This window comes from Panthera pardus, unplaced genomic scaffold (genome assembly GCF_024362965.1).
Source record: "Panthera pardus isolate Hobbes unplaced genomic scaffold, ASM2436296v1 HiC_scaffold_20, whole genome shotgun sequence".
NCBI classification, from domain to species: Eukaryota; Metazoa; Chordata; class Mammalia; order Carnivora; family Felidae; genus Panthera; species Panthera pardus.
The window spans coordinates 31,712,099-31,730,706 of record NW_026526766.1 but is presented as its reverse complement, the minus strand read 5'-3'; the positions used below and the strand labels follow the sequence as shown (position 1 = coordinate 31,730,706).

The 18,608-nt window shown below is 37.1% G+C and overlaps 1 protein-coding gene across 3 annotated transcripts in view; it reads right to left on the bottom strand.

Moving 5' to 3' along the window:
• IL33 (interleukin 33) overlaps nucleotides 1-11,032 on the bottom strand; it is a 38,376-nt gene extending 27,344 nt beyond the window's left edge. For 2 of the 3 annotated variants that reach the window (XM_053907885.1, XM_053907886.1), the window contains exon 1: nucleotides 10,967-11,029. The gene's annotated coding sequence lies outside the window, so the exon portion shown is untranslated. Of the gene's footprint in view, nucleotides 1-10,966 lie in introns of all 3 variants that reach the window. The other variant, XM_053907884.1, reaches the window with a different exon arrangement.
• Between the last annotated feature and the right edge of the window lie 7,576 nt (nucleotides 11,033-18,608).

The following is an 18,608-nucleotide window of genomic DNA, read 5'->3' as shown; positions in this document are numbered from 1 at the left end:
GACAAATGGGAAAGGCAAACACAAATCCTATCTTGATGAACTCAGCTGCAGCCCAAGCCATAAACTATTCATCCACACAGAAAAATTTCCAGGGCAAATGAATAGTTTGCAGTCAAGATTTATAAAACAAATAAAAATACTTGGCAACGTGATGAAAGCCACAGAAGGAACAGACAACAGAAGCCAACCTGAAAGTTGATTCATGTATTAGAACAATCAGAAATGACATATTGAACAACTGGTTTTAATATCTTTAGGTAGAGTTTTAAAAATATTGAAAAAAATGAATAAGGAAAATTCAGAGTTGAAAACGATCCAAATAGAATATCTAGAAATAAAAAATACAATGTTGAAATTAAAGCTTCATTAAATAGCAGATTAAATGGCAGATTACACATAGTGAATTAGATGAAGAATCATGAATTAGAAAATATATCTGAAAATATTCATTGGAAAACAATTTAAAGACACATAGAGATGGAAAATATGAAAAAGAGGGTGAGAAACTTGAAGGACGGAATTGGACAGTCTAATGTGTATCTATTTGGAATTTTAGAAGAAGATGATAAAATAGGGAAGGGAAAATATTTGAAGGTAAATAAAAATTAAGAACTTTCCAGAATTATTGAAAGACTCCAATCCTCAGATCTAAGAATCCCAAGCAAGTTTAAAAAATTAAAGAAATCCATTAAATAATGAGGAAGGTTTTAGAAGATGTAATTAAAGCTGAGTCACAGACAATAGTTCTGGCAGAACATTCCGTATAAGGTGGCAGAAAAACAAGGTGGGAGCAGATAGATCTAAAATCTCAACCTGGACAAATGCTTTTCAGAGTCACGCACATGGAAAAAGCAGATGCCAAGCCACAGAATGTGTATTGACTTGAGTCACTAAGTTGTGAATTAGTTCTCAAAACTGGAGATGAAATACAATCTGTCTTGCTTCAGTTCACTGCTTTAGACCTGGCTTGTTTTACTTTTTAAATTTTTATTTGTACCTAGATCCACAAAGGAAGACAACTTGCAAAGGTAGTGTCCCAAGACAAATGTGTATAACATTTGTATATATTTTAAAATATGTCATCTCTGTTCATGAAAAGATAGTAATTGCATCTATGTATATGTGCGTATGGGAGATTTATTTCTGAGTCTTGCCTAATTCTTTGCAAATATGTACCAACAAGTGTTAAGAACATCTCTGAATTGGCAACAATATAAGCAAAACAGATTGCTTAACCAAGGATGAAAACTTGCCCATTAATGTTAGCTTTGACTCTGGGGATAGTCCCCAGATTCCAAAGCCTAAAGTAATTTAATATTTTCAAAATTTGAAATCCTAACAAGGATACAAGTCTTTGGGAAGTATCCTAAATTCTATCAAGTGACTTACCATTTGTTATTCAAGAGAAACATACATGAGTTTTAGACAGGCAAAGATTTACATTTTGAAGCATATCTTCTGAGTAAAATGTAATGTATCTTTAACTTGGCTCTAAAGAGGTCGACTTGGCACATAAAACATTGATGAGGAGACATTTATTCCAGATACCACAGATATATATGTAAAGCCAATGAAAGTACACTTAACTTCAATTTCCAGTGCACAGGGATGCCACTTAGATACTTCTGGAATCGATTCTGGGAACTAATAGGCTTCATATGAAGGCAGCTTTGGAAAACTAAGGAATAACAAGAGGAATTTCTAAAAGGATGAGCCAGATATTTACGGACATGTGGAAAGTGGAACTCAAGTCTCTAAAATTTAGAAGCAAGAGAAGGCAGCCTGAAGCAGCAGCTGAGATAACAAAACTTCGTATTGGTGGAAGATAAATGCAGCAGATCTCCTTTAAAAAAATAAGAAAAACATTAAAAAAAGTTTTCTCTTTAAGAATGGAAATCAACTACTTTTTAGTCAAGTGCTTGCTAGCTACATTATGAAGACTAAAGATAAGTTTCAAAAATAGATATAAAAGATAAGTTGCAAAAGATAAGTTTCGGACTCCTGACACCCAGCCAGAAGATAAGAATTGTCCTTGTGCTAAGAAACCGGTCAGCCAATGAGCCTTTACTATTTTGATGTCACATGCAGAATCTCAAGATGATCTGGTTTATCAAATGCGATAAATTACACAAAGCAGATACTTTGTTAAATTATACATCATTTGAACAATGTTTAAATCAAGAAAAATAATCAGGGTGGATTATTGTTAGCTCATAATGATTTAACAATACTTTAAACTTTCTTAAAGTATGTTGTGTTCAAAGTCTATAAAAAAACTACCTCTTTCTGCCATCTTGGAACCTGAGGAGACCTGCTGGGAACTGTACTCCTAAAACGACAGAAGGCTGTAGTCCAAGGCCATTTTTGCTGGCTATCAGCAGGGTCTCTGGAACCAGAGGGAGCACACAGCTCTTCTTAAAATTGAAGGTGTTTATGCTTGAGATGAAAATGAATTCTACCAAGCAAGAGATGCATCTATGTGTACAAATCAAAGAACAACCCAGTGACTCCTGGTGACAAACTTAGTAATCTAAAAAATCCTAGTAATCTGGTAAAAATAACTCACGCTCATGGAAACAGTGGTACAGTCATGCCAAATTCCAAAGTCACCTTTCTGCTAAAGTCACAGAATCCCTGTGATGCTGTACTCCTTAAGGATTTAAACTTACTGAAAAGCAAATAAATAAAAGTGTAGGTTTGTTAAAAATAAAACAAAACAAAACAACCACACAGTCTATCGAAACTAAATTTGTGACCATGGGGTTAAGAGAATAGTCCTTTTTTTTTTTTCCTACCAAGGTAGGACACTTAAAAAAAGTGGTTCCTGACTTTTTTCCCCACTGAATCCCAAATACAATATAATGGTTCTTCCTCCCCCCACCCATTAATGTTGCTTTGCAACTGGGACACAAAAAGCAAATGCCTCAACCCCAAAATTACAATCTTAGGGAAGATACATATTTTTCTAAAGTGTGTCTGCTAGCTAACTCAAGTCTGGGGAAAAATTACTAGCTGCCCCAGACTGGCATAATGCCCGCTTATCAAAATGGCTAAAATGAAGAAGATAGAAAATATCAAGTATTTGCAAGGATTTGGGACAAATGGAATTATACATGGCTGATTAGAGTATAAATTGCTACAACCACTTTGGGAAATAATTTGGTAGCATTCACTAAAGCTGAGCATGTGCATACTTTTGACCAAGCAATTCTACTTGAAGTTATATATGAAAGGCATAAAAATGCCAAAAGACATAGTAAGGGAATGTTCATAGCAGTCTTAGTTATATAACTCTAAACAGGAAACATGGAAAATGTTCATCTACATTATAACAGATAAATTGTAACACATTTATTTAGAGGAATTCTAACCAGTAATGAGAATAAACTTATGTGCAACTACACAGAGGGGTCTCATAAACATAATGTTGAGTGAAAAGCTGGACACAAAACATATACTGTATGAATTCATTTGTAAATAGTTCAAAAACCCCACAAATTGAATATGTGGTGTTTGATGTTAAAAAGTAAAATACTATTCTTGAGGTAGAGAGTAGTGACTAGAAGAGGGCATAAGGAGACTCTGAGTTCTATACTCCTATTTCTTTAAATAATTACTGAGGTTGGTTTACCTTGTAACAAACCATTAAGCTATACAGTCAGATTTGGGCAGTTTTTGTGTGTGTATGTTATATGTTAATGAATTTTTTTTTAAGTTAAAGGAAAGAGAAGACTATCAGTGAATTCTAAAATGTACACATTCTATATTCTTAAACGTGGTGGTCAAAGAGACACTGACAGAATTAAATAAGCCCTCTATATTGTGGTTAAAAAGAATTAAAGAAGTGTCAGTGTCTGTGTTTAAGAATGCATTGAGCTGACTGGAAAATGGACGGAAATGAACACATTCTCTTCTTCCCTTTGTACAAAATAAGTGGTTCTGATATGCCTGATTAAAGACTTAGTTTTCATACAGAGAAAGACAGATACCACATGTTTTCACTCTTAGGTGGATCCTGAGAAACTTAACAGAAACCCATGGGGGAGGGGAAGGAAAAAAAAAAAAGAGGTTAGAGTGGAAGAGAGCAAAAGCATAAGAGACTCTTAAAAACAGAGAACTGAGGGTTGATGGGGGGTGGGAGGGAGGGGAGGGTGGGCGATGGGTATTTGGGAGGGCACCTTTTGGGATGAGCACTGGGTGTTGTATGGAAACCAATTTGACAATAAACTTCATATATTGAAAAAAAAAAGACTTAGTTTTCTGACCTGAAAAAATTGAAAATTAATCAGATTAAAAGAGATTTTTCAGGTGTTTTTCAGAGTAAGGCAGAATCCTCAGGGTAACTTTGAAAAGAGTTTGGCTGCCCTTTGCAGAAGTTCTTAAAAACGAAAAATGGTTTGAGTTCTGCAGAAATCAGAGGATGTCAACAACCTGGGAAGTTATTTGTTACCTAGGATGAATGTTGTTTCTTAGCTGACAAATCTCTTTTCTTTCACCAAAGACAAAATTTAGATATGCAGAAACATAAACCATTCATAGCAATCCTGTCTATCTGCCAACTGTGTCTAGGACTAGGCATGTAACCCAGATCTTGCCAATGAGACAAAGGGGTGGCGTATCTGGGACTTGTGGGACAATTTTTCTCCTTAGGAGTAAGAACTTTTTGACTTTTTGACTTTGCCTCTGTGAAGATGTAATTCTCAGAGCTGGGCCAACAATATCCCATAAAGGAAGAGATCATGGACAGTCTGAAGATGGTAGAGCAGAAGGATGAGAAGAGCCTGGGTCTTGGTGACGTCCTTGATTCTTTGCACCAACTCTGGTATTGCCCACTTCAGAACTTCTTGTTAAGTAAGCACCGAGTGTCCTTATATTTTAAGCCATATCTAATTCATTATTATATTTTTGCAGCTAAAGCATATCAAGTGATACAAATTATCTTTGGCTTTTTTTTTTTTTTTTTTTTTGCCTAAATGTAATCTACATCGGCTTTTTCTAAATCCTAAAATGAAATGGCAAACAACTAATGTATTCTGGACATTGTCTTAATCATATCTTTAAATACAGCTGGATTATTTAAACATTTCCCCTGCCCTCCCCCTGCCATGCTCAAAGTTCTTTTTTTCCTTTAGTTTTTAATGTAGTAAAAAATATATAACATAAAACTTACCATCTAACCATTTTTCAGTGTGCATTTCAGTAGTGTTACTAGGTCTGTTCTGCAGCAGGTATGTAGAAGTTTTTCATCTTGCAAAACTGAAACTATATTCATTGCACAACAATTCCCCATTTCCTTCTTCCCCAGGCCCCTGTCAAAACTGTCCTACTCTCTGTTTCTGTATGTTTGGCTACTGTAGATTCCTCACATAAGTGGACTGATATAGTATACAGTATTTGTGTCTGGCTTATTTCACTTAGAATGATGTCCTTAAGGTTCATCCATGTTGTAGCATCTGACAAGATTCTTTCTTTTAACATTGAATAATATTCTATTGTATGTATATACCATGTTTTCTTTATCCATTTATTGGTAAATGGACATTTGGGTTGATTTTACCTGTTGGCTATTTTGAATAATATGGCATTGAACATGGGTGTACAAATATCTCTTCAAGATTTTGCTTTCAATTCTTTTGGATATATACGCAAAAGTGGGATTGCAGGATAATATAATAGTTCTATCTTTAATTTTATGAGGAACCTTCATACTGTTTTCCATATCAGCTAAACAGTTTAATATTTAAATAATGTTATATTTAAAAAATTATGGCATAATAATATGGATATATAAATTGATATGTTATAAACAATAACATATTGTATATGAGAGAAAAAGCATGGTATGTCAGAAATAGAAAAGATAAACTGAAAATATTTTGTATCAGGACAAGATTTTGAAAACATATAAGTAACTGAGATGCTTTTTAAAAAATAAATTCAGGTGGCCAATAGCAGTACTGTTATTACTATTTTTACAATTAATTCTATAGATTGCCAATATACTATTATATTATTATTTTTGCAAAACATCAATTGGATTTGTTTACCAAAAACTTTTACATGTATAAATTTGTCTAAATTTGTGTGTAAAATTGATTATGAAAATTACATAGACATATACATATTGGTCATTGTGCTTGGACAAATAGTGACAAAATGAAATGACTTGTAAACACTTTGAACAAAGTTAACATTCTATTTATAAAGTGAACTTTTAAACAGGTTTTCATATCCTCCAGTAACTAATGTAGCTAACAAAGGGGCAAAAACAACAACTGTCAATAAGGTATTAACATTTTCAAATTTAAAAAAACTGAAACAATTGGGCCAAATTATAAATAAAAAATATATTTTTAATTAAAATATTTGAATTTTATTATTTTTTTCAAGTGTAGAATTTCGTGATTTATCCCTTATAGTCAACATCCCATGCTCATCACATAGTAAAATAGGTAAAAACTCAAGTAGGTATATAATAAAGTGATGTTGGAACTCCATTGAAATTGCCAAAATGAACTAGTGATTTTATATATACAGATTTTCTCCCCTATCTCTGTAACTGAACTAATTTAATGTCAATAGTAAGATGAAATAATCTACTATATATCCTAGGGCCTATATTTTGTAATCTAATAATGTTCTCCACTAAAGAAATCAAAGTTCTTTGGAGAATAGCTGGTTTCTGTTACAGGTAGAAGAAATGCAAGATGAGCCTGAATAACTTGTTGCCTGAAAGCAGTGATGCATTTTGTAGAGTTCTAAGGTGATTAATAAAAGAGCAAATGAGCCAGCATAAAAAGGCTTCTATGTGCCAAATAGTGGCAATTTGAGTCAAAACAATAAAAAAATTATAGCTAATCAAAACAAGTTAAGTTTGAAAATGATTTATTTACAACAATGTCAACAAAAATCATGAGTCCATAATGATGCTCAAAAGAGAAAAGCACTAAAAACTGTTTTCTGTTCAAAATATCATTTCAGAATACCTATATTCATAAGTTAATTGTAAATATTTTCTCATAATATGTGAAAGTTTTTCCTTGTACAAAGACTGAAATTACTGCTTGCATAACTTTTATAGGAATTTTCTCCTATGTTTGGGATATGTCTATCAAATAGTTACAGAAATACTGGCCAAATTATTAATACTTATGTAAAACTTTAGATATTCCACACCACCCTCACTGACACATTATCCCAGATTAGCTGGTATAGTCCAAAATGAGAACGAGAGTCCCTTCTAATGCTGATATTCAGCGGGCATGCTGAATATGCTCCATGTGGCTGGTTCTTTTATTTATTTCTGCTTATGCCATACCAGAACATCAGAACATACATGAACATCATCACCCGTGGATAAACCAAGAGATATTTTTCACAACCAAATAGCCACCTAGTAATAAACTGTATCATATATTAGATGATATTAAATTTGATTATTAAGAGAAATTTAAAAATTAACAGTATGGTAGCTTTCTTTCCTTTCTTTCCCTTCCTTCCTTCCTTCCTTCCTTCTTCCTTTCTTCCTGCCTTCCTGTCTTTCTTTCTTTCTTTCTTTCTTTCAAATTACATTACATTTGAAACTTTTAAAAATCACTTACTCTCTTTAAGAAAAAAAATATATAAACTGCTTGATAGCATTTCTTACTGCCACTGATAGAGCAACAGGCTAAGAAGTTAGAATGGTTGATACTGAACACAGCAGAGATGCAAAACAATGAACCTCTGTCAAACTCTTTAAGAAAGCATTGAATCTTTGCTAGGAAATTCAAGAGAAGTAATGAGCAAAACATGATTGCTAAATGTCTCAGATGCACTAGTATTGTGAGGGAAAATTGTGGCAATCATCTAATTTTTGAGGTGTTCAGAGTGAAGAGGAATTAGATGTAGACTGTCGTGCTAATTAAAAGTGAAAGCAATCAGCCAAGTTTGTGGGTTCTGGCAATACCAACAGGAATGGCAAAAGAAAGTTACATAAGAAAATGGTGGCTGGCAGGGAAACTTCTTCAGATGGCAATGAATGTAGACCTAAAAAAATAGGTGGAAAGTTTTAATGTCATCTCACTCATGTTTCTGTATTTGGAAATCATGGAAACTGAATTGAAAATCGCTTTACAAAAAGATTAAGGTCATACTAAATGAAGTTGTTTGGAATCCATCTTCCTTCTTGGTCCTTTTCCCTCATGGGACTTAACTCTGGATTTTAACCTCTGGTTTGAAATTTGCTGACTGCGTTATCTTGGGTTAGTACAATCTTTCCAAATCTTACTTGTTTAACTTTATAAATGGAGAATGTTATTATCTTACAGAAGTGCTGAGGATTAAATGGGATAATGGGGGGAAAATAACTCATTTAGTACATGTTCAGTGATTAATAAAGTTACCTTTAATGACTACTTCTGGCTTGCTTTATCTTTATAGGTATCAGAACACCTCTCTAAGGTAGGATTTTTTGTTGTTATTATTATTGGTTTGTTTATTTTTATATCTTGCACCAGAGGGAAAAAATTCAGGGTCAGGAATGTTAAGTAAGATCCAAAATCACGCAGGTAGTCAATGATAGATGATGGATTTAAGGCCTGTCTGGCTCAAAAAAATGTGTATTTTTACTATTATGCTATATTGCACTCTTAAAGCAAAAACAAAAACAAAAGTGTTCACAGATATAGCATGATCTACCAATAGTAACAAGGCTAGCATGCGAGTATCTGCCAGGAGTCTGTTACAGGGAGGAAGTGCTCCAAACTCCTTATTTGCCCATTACTATCCTACAATAATGAACTTTGCCTGCCCTGTGAGGCTGTTTCCTCTTAAAGCTTTCTTTTGCATGCAGATGTCAACACCAGAGAACCCAGAGGGAAACTGAAAAAAAGATTAGAGGTTTTTACCATGATTTCCTGAAGTCCTTGAACCAAGCATCATTTTTTTTTTGAAGGAATTAAGATTTTTTTCTGCTCTTCAAGGAGATTATTTTTGGTCTTGTTTCTAAATGTCCCTGCTATAAGCTGTGATATAAATAAGAAAGATTCTGACAGACGTTCTTGATTCTTACCATGTCTGCCAAAATTTCAACTTGTTGAATGAAAGATACATAGATTTTGGCACAGTCACACTCACATCTCCAAAAATGACCTCATGCTATCAGATTTACTGGCATAAAAATTCCCTGAATTTTCTTCCTCCAAGTGCTGTCCCTTCTGCAGTACTTCCCTGTAAAGATTTAAAAAAAAAAATTTTTTTTTAACGTTTATTTATTTTTGAGACAGAGAGAGACAGAGCATGAACGGGGGAGGGGCAGAGAGGGAGGGAGACACAGAATCGGAAGCAGGCTCCAGGCTCTGAGCCAGCAGCCCAGAGACCCACACGGGGCTCGAACTCACTGACCACAAGATCGTGACCTGAGCTGAAGTTGGACGCTTAACCGACTGAGCCACCCAGGCGCCCCTTCCCTGTAAAGATTGAATTCTGCATGAGTATCTCCAAAAAAGGCCTTGTTCTGTCAAATACTCACATAAATATTCCTTGGTGTTTATTTTTTTCTCCCTTCTGTGCTTCACATACACACACCCAACAGTATTTGCTTGTAATGATTTAATTCCCCCATGAGTGAACCTTTTACAACTGAATCTCACACACATTCCCAGAAGTTAGTTGTAAGTTCTGTTTCTTTAACCCTCTGCAGACCCTAACCAGGAGTGGCAGTTTCCATTTCTCAGTCTCTTGCCTTACTTTTAGCCCTGTTTCAAACCCTAAGTAAAAATTCTAAGAATTCTTCCCTCTCCATAAATGGGAAAAAGAAAGAGGTACATTCTGGCTGTATATATTGTAAGCTAAACAGTGATGGGAAATCGAAAAATATCTAGGTCATTGCCGAGAAAATGCTTTATGTAGCTACCAGCCAAGGTTTGATGGGAAATCTAGGATCCTTTCAGAGAAGAATGGAGAAAAGGTGAAATTTGAGCTGCAGAGTTATGCTTGTTCAGAGAGTTAACTATTTAAGCATATTACTCAATTATGTGATTCTTCTCAAGCACCCTAAACTTTGGGAAATAGAGGACTCTGAAGTTTTCTGAACACAGAGCCATGACCTTTTGGGGCAAAATTTAAAGAGGGGCATCAAGTATTCTAAAGACAAATGTGAGAAGCAATAGGGATATTGGGAACAGCATAGGACCACAGTATACAGGGATGATTCAAGCTGAAGAAGCACAGTGCTGAGGAGGGAGTGAGAGTCAGGAAGATCCAACCACACTTAGTCCTAAACTCTCAAATTTCCAAAGACCTTCTAGAATCAACTTTGTGAAGCAACAGTACTTTTGGATTTGTGCCATTTTCTTTATTAAAATAGTCTGGAGGTATGTATTCATGTGTGGAAAGATAAGGCAGAGAAAAGTGCAAGGAGAAAAAAATTGCCACAAGGCAGACAGTAACAAATAAAGAGAAAAAAATCTTTAAATGAAATTGTCTAAATGAAGAATAGTAGCAAAACTAATAAGCTTTTGAATTTACCCATTTAGTCATTTAGGATGTAAATTACTTATTTTTTCAAAAACTTGTTTATTTTTGAGTAGATGATTTTGAAGGGATGACCCCTCTCGGTTCTTCTATTTGTCCTCCTTTTTTGAAACCACTGGTAAACAATTGTGAGTAGGTTTGTCTTGGAAGTACAGTTATCAACTTGTTTTATGAAGTTTTGTGGTGGGGGAGAAAAACTTACTATAAAGACTATTAATAATCAATTTTAGCAATTTATTAATGATTTTCCAAATCACCCAAAGGAAATCAAAGTGGAATTATAAGTTAGTAGCAACTATCATTATTATCAACTTTTACTAGTATTGGCAATAAATAGCAACAATTCAGCCTAATCCTTTATAGAAATAAAAAATAGTTCTCCATGGTTCCCAAGATCTTATTTTGCCAAACCTGAGAAAAGAATCTACCAGAATGTTAGTCTTATTCTTACCGTGTAATCTTGTTTTGATTTCTCCTCTGAAAAGCAGCAGCTCTGTGTTCAGAGGGCTTGCAGATTCTATTTATTACTCAAAGTTTGGCAGAGAATCAAATCTCCAAAGGAGGGAGATCTGAGTGGGTGAGATTTTGGCAGCTTTTAATTGCATGTAAAGAGCCAATAGAATTACAATCCTGTCAACATTCAAGATTCCCTACTTTCTGCCTTCTCTTCATCTCCATCTTAAAATTTAATTAAACAATTATGGATTTTATGTTTTGTGGTTTTTTATTTCCAACTCACATCAGAATTATCTCACATGCAATCCCCACTCCCATCTGCAACTCACAATCCTCTGCCCCCACACATTACAATTTGGCTCTCTTCAAAGTTGAACTTCACCCCCAGCACTGTTCATACTGAAATTTTTGGAAGAAGTTTTAGGTGATGATGATAAGTTCCTGAACTTACCTTCTTCTCCCATGAACACACCAAATCTACAGCTATATATGGATCATTTTCTTCTGAAATAGATATGAAAAGTAGATGAACTGCTCTTCAAAACAAAGAATAGCAACAAAAGGATACAACAAAGATAAAAAGACCACATAAAGATGGGTAGGAGAGGCAAAGACACAGTCTCACAAAAACCCCATCCCCTGGCATGGCAACACAGAACAGGAAGAGGTATCACCAGATTAATGTGGAGTTATCAGAGGAGTGAAGGGTTAGAATACAATATTGGGTGCTCCAGCCTGTGAGATCTACATGGGAAATACAAGGCCCCAGGAAATCTACAAGTCCCAAAATGCAAAAAGAAACTGAGATTCTCTTCTTGGAGAACTCACATGTGGCCTTACTTGCCCCAAGACTCAGTAAAACAAAACAAAACAAAACAAAACACAGCAGTTTGAAAAGCACCTAGACTCTATGCGAGGACATCCATTTGCTGATCTGGAAGTATTGGCTGGAGGGATGGAATAATTGAGGTGCCTCCTGGAAATGGAGACGCTGGTGGATACAGTTGTTGCATTCTCCACATAGCCTGCAAGCACAGGCAGGTGAGCTCAGATACAGCACCCTCTCACCAACTTGTGTGGGAGGGAGGAGGAAAATGGTTATAGCACTTGCTTAGGCCAGAGAGCACAGGCAGTTGTAGTGATTCCCCACTTCCTGGCTGGAGTGAGCAAGAGCAAGTAGTTACCACATTCCACCTTTCAGCTTAAAGCTGGTGTGTGTGCACAGACAAGGCACTCTCGCACTACATTCCTAAAGTATGTAGGGGCATGCAGTGAAGACATTTGCCCGCTGCATTTCTGAAGCTGGTGAATGTGGCCTACCCCCTATAATCTCTAGCTGCCTTGCCCAAACCAATGGGCATGTGCAATCCACACAGGGGACACACTTTAATTGCCTGGCCCTGGTGGCCAGACTGTAACAATTGGAAAGACAGTTCTTGGCAGGCCATTAGCCTTAGGCACTGCACAGACAGAAAAACCCCAATCTTCCTATGAAAAAGGCTTACTTAGCCTAGAGCTTCAGCCTGAGGGACAAGCTTTAGTATCCCACACATCTAGAGGGTAGGAGTGCTTTCAGGGAATATAAGCAGGGATACAAAACCCTTGCAAACCCCCTTGGCCTTGCTAGAGGTTGGTGAGACTTCCCAGAAGCTTATACACTTTTTAAAAAAATATATTTGTTTATTTATTTATGTATTTGTTTGTTTGTTTTTAATTTACATTCAAGTTAGTTAGCATACAGTGCAATGTTTTCAGGAGTAGATTCCAGTGATTCATTCCCTATTTATAATGCTCAGTGCTCATCCCAACAAGTGTCTTCCTTAATGCTCCTTACCCAATTTGCCCATCACCCCACCCACAGGCCCTCCAGCAACCCTCAGTTTGTTCTCTGCATTTAAGTCTCTTCTGTTTTGCCCCCCTCCTTGTTTGTATATTCTTTTTGTTTTCCTTCCCCTACATTCATCTGTTTTGTATCTTAAATTCCTCATGAGTGAAGTTACATGATATTTGTCTTTGACTGACCAATTTCGCTTAGCATAATACTCTTTAGTTCCATCCACATAGTTGCAAATGGCAAGATTTCATTCTTTTTGATTGTGAGTAATATTCCACATATATATTGTGTATATATACCACATCTTTATCCATTCATCTGTTGATGGGTATTTGGGCTGTTTCCATACTTTGGTATTCATAGCACTGCTAAAAACATTGGGGTGCATGTGCCCCTTTGAAACAGCACACATGTATCACTTCTGTATATACCTAGTAGTGCAATTTCGGGTCATAGGGTACTTCTATTTTTAACTTTTTGAGGAACCTCCATACTGTTTTCCAGAGTGGCTGTACCAGTTTGCATTCCCACCAACAGTGCAAAAGAGATACTCTTTTCCCACAACCTTGCCAACATCTGTTGTTGCTTGAGTTGTTAGTTTCAGCCATTATGACTGGTGTGAGGGGTTATCTCATTGTGGTTTTAATTTGTATTTCCCTGATGATGAGTGATGTAGATCATTTTTTCATATGTCTGTTAGCCATCTGGATGTCTTCTTTGGATAAGTGTCTATTCATGTCTTTTGCCTATTCTTCACTGGATTATTTGTTTTTTGGGTGTTGAGTTTTATAAGTTCTTTATAGATTTGGATACTAATAATCCTTTATCTGATATGTCATTTGCAAATATCTTCTCTCATTCTATCAGTTGCTTTTAGGTTTGCTGATTGTTTCCTTCACTGCACAGCTTCTTATTTTGATGAAATCCCAATAGTTCATTTTTGCTTTTGTTTCCCTTGCCTCTGGAGACGTGTTGAGTAAGAAGTTGCTGCAGCGGAGGTCAAAGAAGTTTTGCCTGCTTTCTCCTCTAGAATTTTTATGGCTTCCTGTCTTACGCTTAGTTCTTTCATCCATTTTGAGTTTATTTTTGTGTATGGTATAAGAAAGGTCATTTTCTGCATGTCTCTGTCCAGTTTTCCCTTAACCATTTGCTGAAGAGTCTTGTTTTATTCCATTGGATATTCTTTCCTGCTTTGTCAAATATTAGATGGCCATAAATTTGTGGGTCCACTTATGGGTTCTCTACTCTGTTTCATTGATCGAAGTGTCTGTTTTGGGGCCAGTACCATACAATCTTGATTACAGCTTTGTAATACATCTTGAAGTCCAGGACTGTGATACCTCCAGCTTTGTCTTCTTTTTCAGGATTGCTTTGGCTATTGGGGTATTTTCAGGTTCCATACAAATTTTATGATTGTTTGTTCTAGTTCTGTGAAGAATTCTGATGTTATTTTGATACGGATTGCTTTGAATATGTAGATTGCTTTGGGTAGTATCAACATTTTAACAATTTTTGTTTTCCAATCCAGGAGCATGGAATGTTTTTCCATTTGTTTGTGTCTTCTTCAATTTCTTTCATAAGCTTTCTATAATTTTCAGGGACTGAGAGGGAAGATGGCGGCGTAGGAGGACGCTGGGCTCACCTCGCGTCCTGCTGATCACTTAGATTCCACCTACACCTGCCTAAATAACCCAGAAAATCGCCAGAGGATTAGCAGAACGGAGTCTCCAGAGCCAAGCACAGACGAGAGGCCCACAGAAGAGGGTAGGAAGGGCAGCGAGGCAGTGTGCGCTCCATGGACTGGCGGGAGGGAGCCGGGGCGGAGGGGCGGCTCGCTGGCCAAGCAGAGCCCCCGAGTCTGGCTGGCAAAAGTGGAGGGGCCTGACGGACTGTGTTCCAACAGCAAGCGCGACTTAGCGTCTGGGAGGTCATAAGTTAACAGCTCTGCTCAGAAAGCGGGAAGGCTGGAGGACAAAGGGAGGGAGAGCTGCTGAGCCCCCGGACGACAGAGCTCAGTTTGGTGGGGAACAAAGGCGCTCGCCAGCGCCATCTCCCTCGCCCATCCCCAAGCCAAAATCCCAAAGGGAACCAGTTCCTGCCAGGAAACTTGCTGGCACCGTGCAAACACCCAGCTCTGTGGTTCTGCACATCCATCCCTCCGGCAGATCTGACTCCCTCCCGCTGCCACAGGGCCCCTCCTGAACTGGATCACCTAAGGAGAAGTGAGCTAAGCCTGCCCCTCCTGCCCCCATGCACCTTGCCTACCCACCCCAGCTAACACGCCAGATCCCCAGCACCACAAGCCTGGCAGTATGCAAGTAGCCCAGACGGGCTACGCCACCCCACAGTGAATCCCGCCCCTAGGAGAGGGGAAGAGAAGGCACACACCAGTCTGACTGTGGCCCCAGCGGTGGGCTGGGGGCAGACATCAGGTCGGACTGTGGCCCCGCCCACCAACTCCAGTTATACACCACAGCACAGGGGAAGTGCCCTGCAGGTCCTCACCACTCCAGGGACTACCCAAAATGACCAAAGGGAAGAATTCCCCTCAGAAGAATCTCCAGGAAATAACAACAGCTAATGAACTGATCAAAAAGGATTTAAATAATATAACAGAAAGTGAATTTAGAATAATAGTCATAAAATTAATCGCTGGGCTTGAAAACAGTATAGAGGACAGCAGAGAATCTCTTGCTACAGAGATCAAGGGACTAAGGAACAGTCAGGAGGAGCTGAAAAGCGCTTTAAACGAAATGCAAAACAAAATGGAAACGACGACAGCTCGGATTGAAGAGGCAGAGGAGAGAATAGGTGAACTAGAAGATAAAGTTATGGAAAAGGAGGAAGCTGAGAGAAAGATAAAAAAATCCAGTAGTAGGAGGGGAAAATTAGAGAACTAAGTGATACACTAAAAAGAAATAATATACGCATAATTGGTATCCCAGAGGAGGAAGAGAGAGGGAAAGGTGCTGAAGGGGTACTTGAAGAAATTATAGCTGAGAACTTCCCTGAACTGGGGAAGGAAAAAGGCATTGAAATCCAAGAGGCACAGAGAACTCCCTTCAGACGTAACTTGAATCGATCTTCTGCACGACATATCATAGTGAAACTGGCAAAATACAAGGATAAAGAGAAAATTCTGAAAGCAGCAAGGGATAAACGTGCCCTCACATATAAAGGGAGACCTATAAGACTCGTGACTGATCTCTCTTTTGAAACTTGGCAGGCCAGAAACGATTGGCACGATATCTTCAGTGTGCTAAACAGAAAAAATATGCAGCCGAGAATCCTTTATCCAGCAAGTCTGTCATTTAGAATAGAAGGAGAGATCAAGGTCTTCCCAAACAAACAAAAACTGAAGGAATTTGTCACCACTAAACCAGCCCTACAAGAGATCCTAAGGGGGATCCTGTGAGACAAAGTACCAGAGACATCACTACAAGCATAAAACATACAGACATCACAATGACTCTAAACCCGTATCTTTCTATAATAACACTGAATGTAAATGGATTAAATGCGCCAACCAAAAGACATAGGCTATCAGAATGGATAAAAAAACAAGACCCATCTATTTGCTGTCTACAAGAGACTCATTTTAGATCTGAGGACACCTTTAGATTGAGAGTGAGGGGATGGAGAATTATTTATCATGCTACTGGAAGGCATAAGCTTTCTATAATTTTCAGTGTATAGATTTTTCACCTCTTTGGCTAGGTTTATTCCTAGGTATTTTATGGTTTTTGGTGCAATTGTAAATGGGATCGATTCCTTGATTTCTCTTTCTGTTGCTTCATTATTTGTGTATAGAATTGCAACCAATTTCTGTGTATTTATTTTATATCCTGTGACTTTACTGAATTCATGGATCATTTCTAGCAGTTCTTTGGTGGAATCTTTTGGGTTTTCCATATAGAATATCATGTCATCTGCAAAGAGTGAAAGTTTGACTTCCTCTTTGCCAATTTGGATGCTTTTATTCCTTTGTGTTGTCTGATTGCCAAGGCTAAGACTTCCAATACTGTGTTGAAAAACAGTGGTGAGAGTGAACATCCTGTCATGTTCCTGACCTTAGGGGGAAAGCTCTCAGTTTTCTCCATTCAGGATGTATATTAGCAATGGCTCTTTCATATACAGCCTTTATGATCTTGAGGTATGATCCTTCTATCCCTACTTTCTTGAGGGTTTTTATCAAGAAAGGATGCTTGTTGTCAAGCTATGTCATCAAATGCTTTCTCTGCATCTATTGAGAGGGTCATGTGGTTCTCGTCTTTTTTTTTTTTTTTTTTTTTTATTGGTGTGATGTATCGCATTGATTGTTTTGCAGGTATCAGGTCCTGTATCTTAGGTATAAATCTCATTTGATCGTGATGAATAATTCTTTTAATGTATTGTTGAATCCGGTTGGCTTCATGGAATGAGTTTGGAAATTTTCTTTCCATTTCTATTTTTTGGGACAGCTTCAAAAGAATAGGTGTTAATTCTTCGTTAAATGTTTCATAGGATGCTCCTGGAAAGCCATCTGGCCCTGGACTCTTGTTTTTTGGGAGATTTTTAAATTACTAATTCTATTTCTTTACAGGTTTTGTGCCTGTTCAAATTTTCTGTTTCTTCTTATTTCAGTTTTCGTAGTTTTCTATGTTTCTAGGAATTTGTTCATATCTCCCAGATTGCCCAATTTATTGGCATATAATTGCTCATAATATTATCTTATATTGTTTGTATTTCTGCACTGTTGGTTGTGATCTCTCCTCTTTAATTCGTGATTTTATTTATTTGGGTCCTTTTTATTTTGTGCCTAACTGGCTAGGGGTTTATCAATTTTGTTAATTCTTTTGAAGAACCAGCTCCCGGTTTCATTAATCTGTTCTACTGTTTTTTGTTGTTGTTGCTTTGTTTTTGTTTTCATTTCGATAGCATTGATTTCTACTCTAATCTTTATTATTTCCTGTCTTCTGCTGGTTTTGGGTTTTATTTACTGTACTTTTCCCAGCTCTTTAAGGTGTAAAGTAGGTTGTGTATCTGAGACCTTTCTTCCTTGTTTAGGAAGGCCAGGATTACTATATACTTCCCTCTTATGACCACCTTTGTTGTTTCCCAGAGGTTTTGGGCTGTGCTGTTATTATTTACATTGGCTTCCATGTACTTTTAGTTTCCTTTTTAATTTCTTCTTTAGCCCATTCATTCTTTTTTTAAATTTTAATATGAAATTTATTGTCAAATTGGTTTCCATATAACACCCAGTGCTTATTCCAACAGGTGCCCTCCTCAATAGCCATCACCCACACTTCCCTCCCTCCCACACCCCCATCAACCCTCAGATTGTTCTCAGTTTTTTAAGAGTTTCTCATGGTTTGGCTCCCACCCTCTCTAACTTTTTTTTTTCCCTTTCCCTCCCCCATGGAATCTTCTGTTATATTTCTCAAAATCCACTAAAGAGTGAAAACATATGGTATCTGTCTTTCTCTGTATGACTTATTTCACTTAACATAACACTCTCCAGTTCCATCCACATTGCTACAAAAGGCCATATTTCATTCTTTCTCATGGCCATGTAGTACTCCATTGTATATAAACCACAATTTATTTATCCATTCATCAGTTGATGGACATTTAGGCTCTTTCCATAATTTGGCTATTGTTGAGAGTGCTGCTATAAACATTGAGGTACAAGTGCCCCTATGCATCAGCACTCCTATATCCCTTTGGTAAATTCCTAGCAGTGCTGTTGCTGGATCATAGGATAGATCTATTTTTAATTTTTTGAGGAACCTCCACACTGTTTTCCAGAGCAGCTGCACCA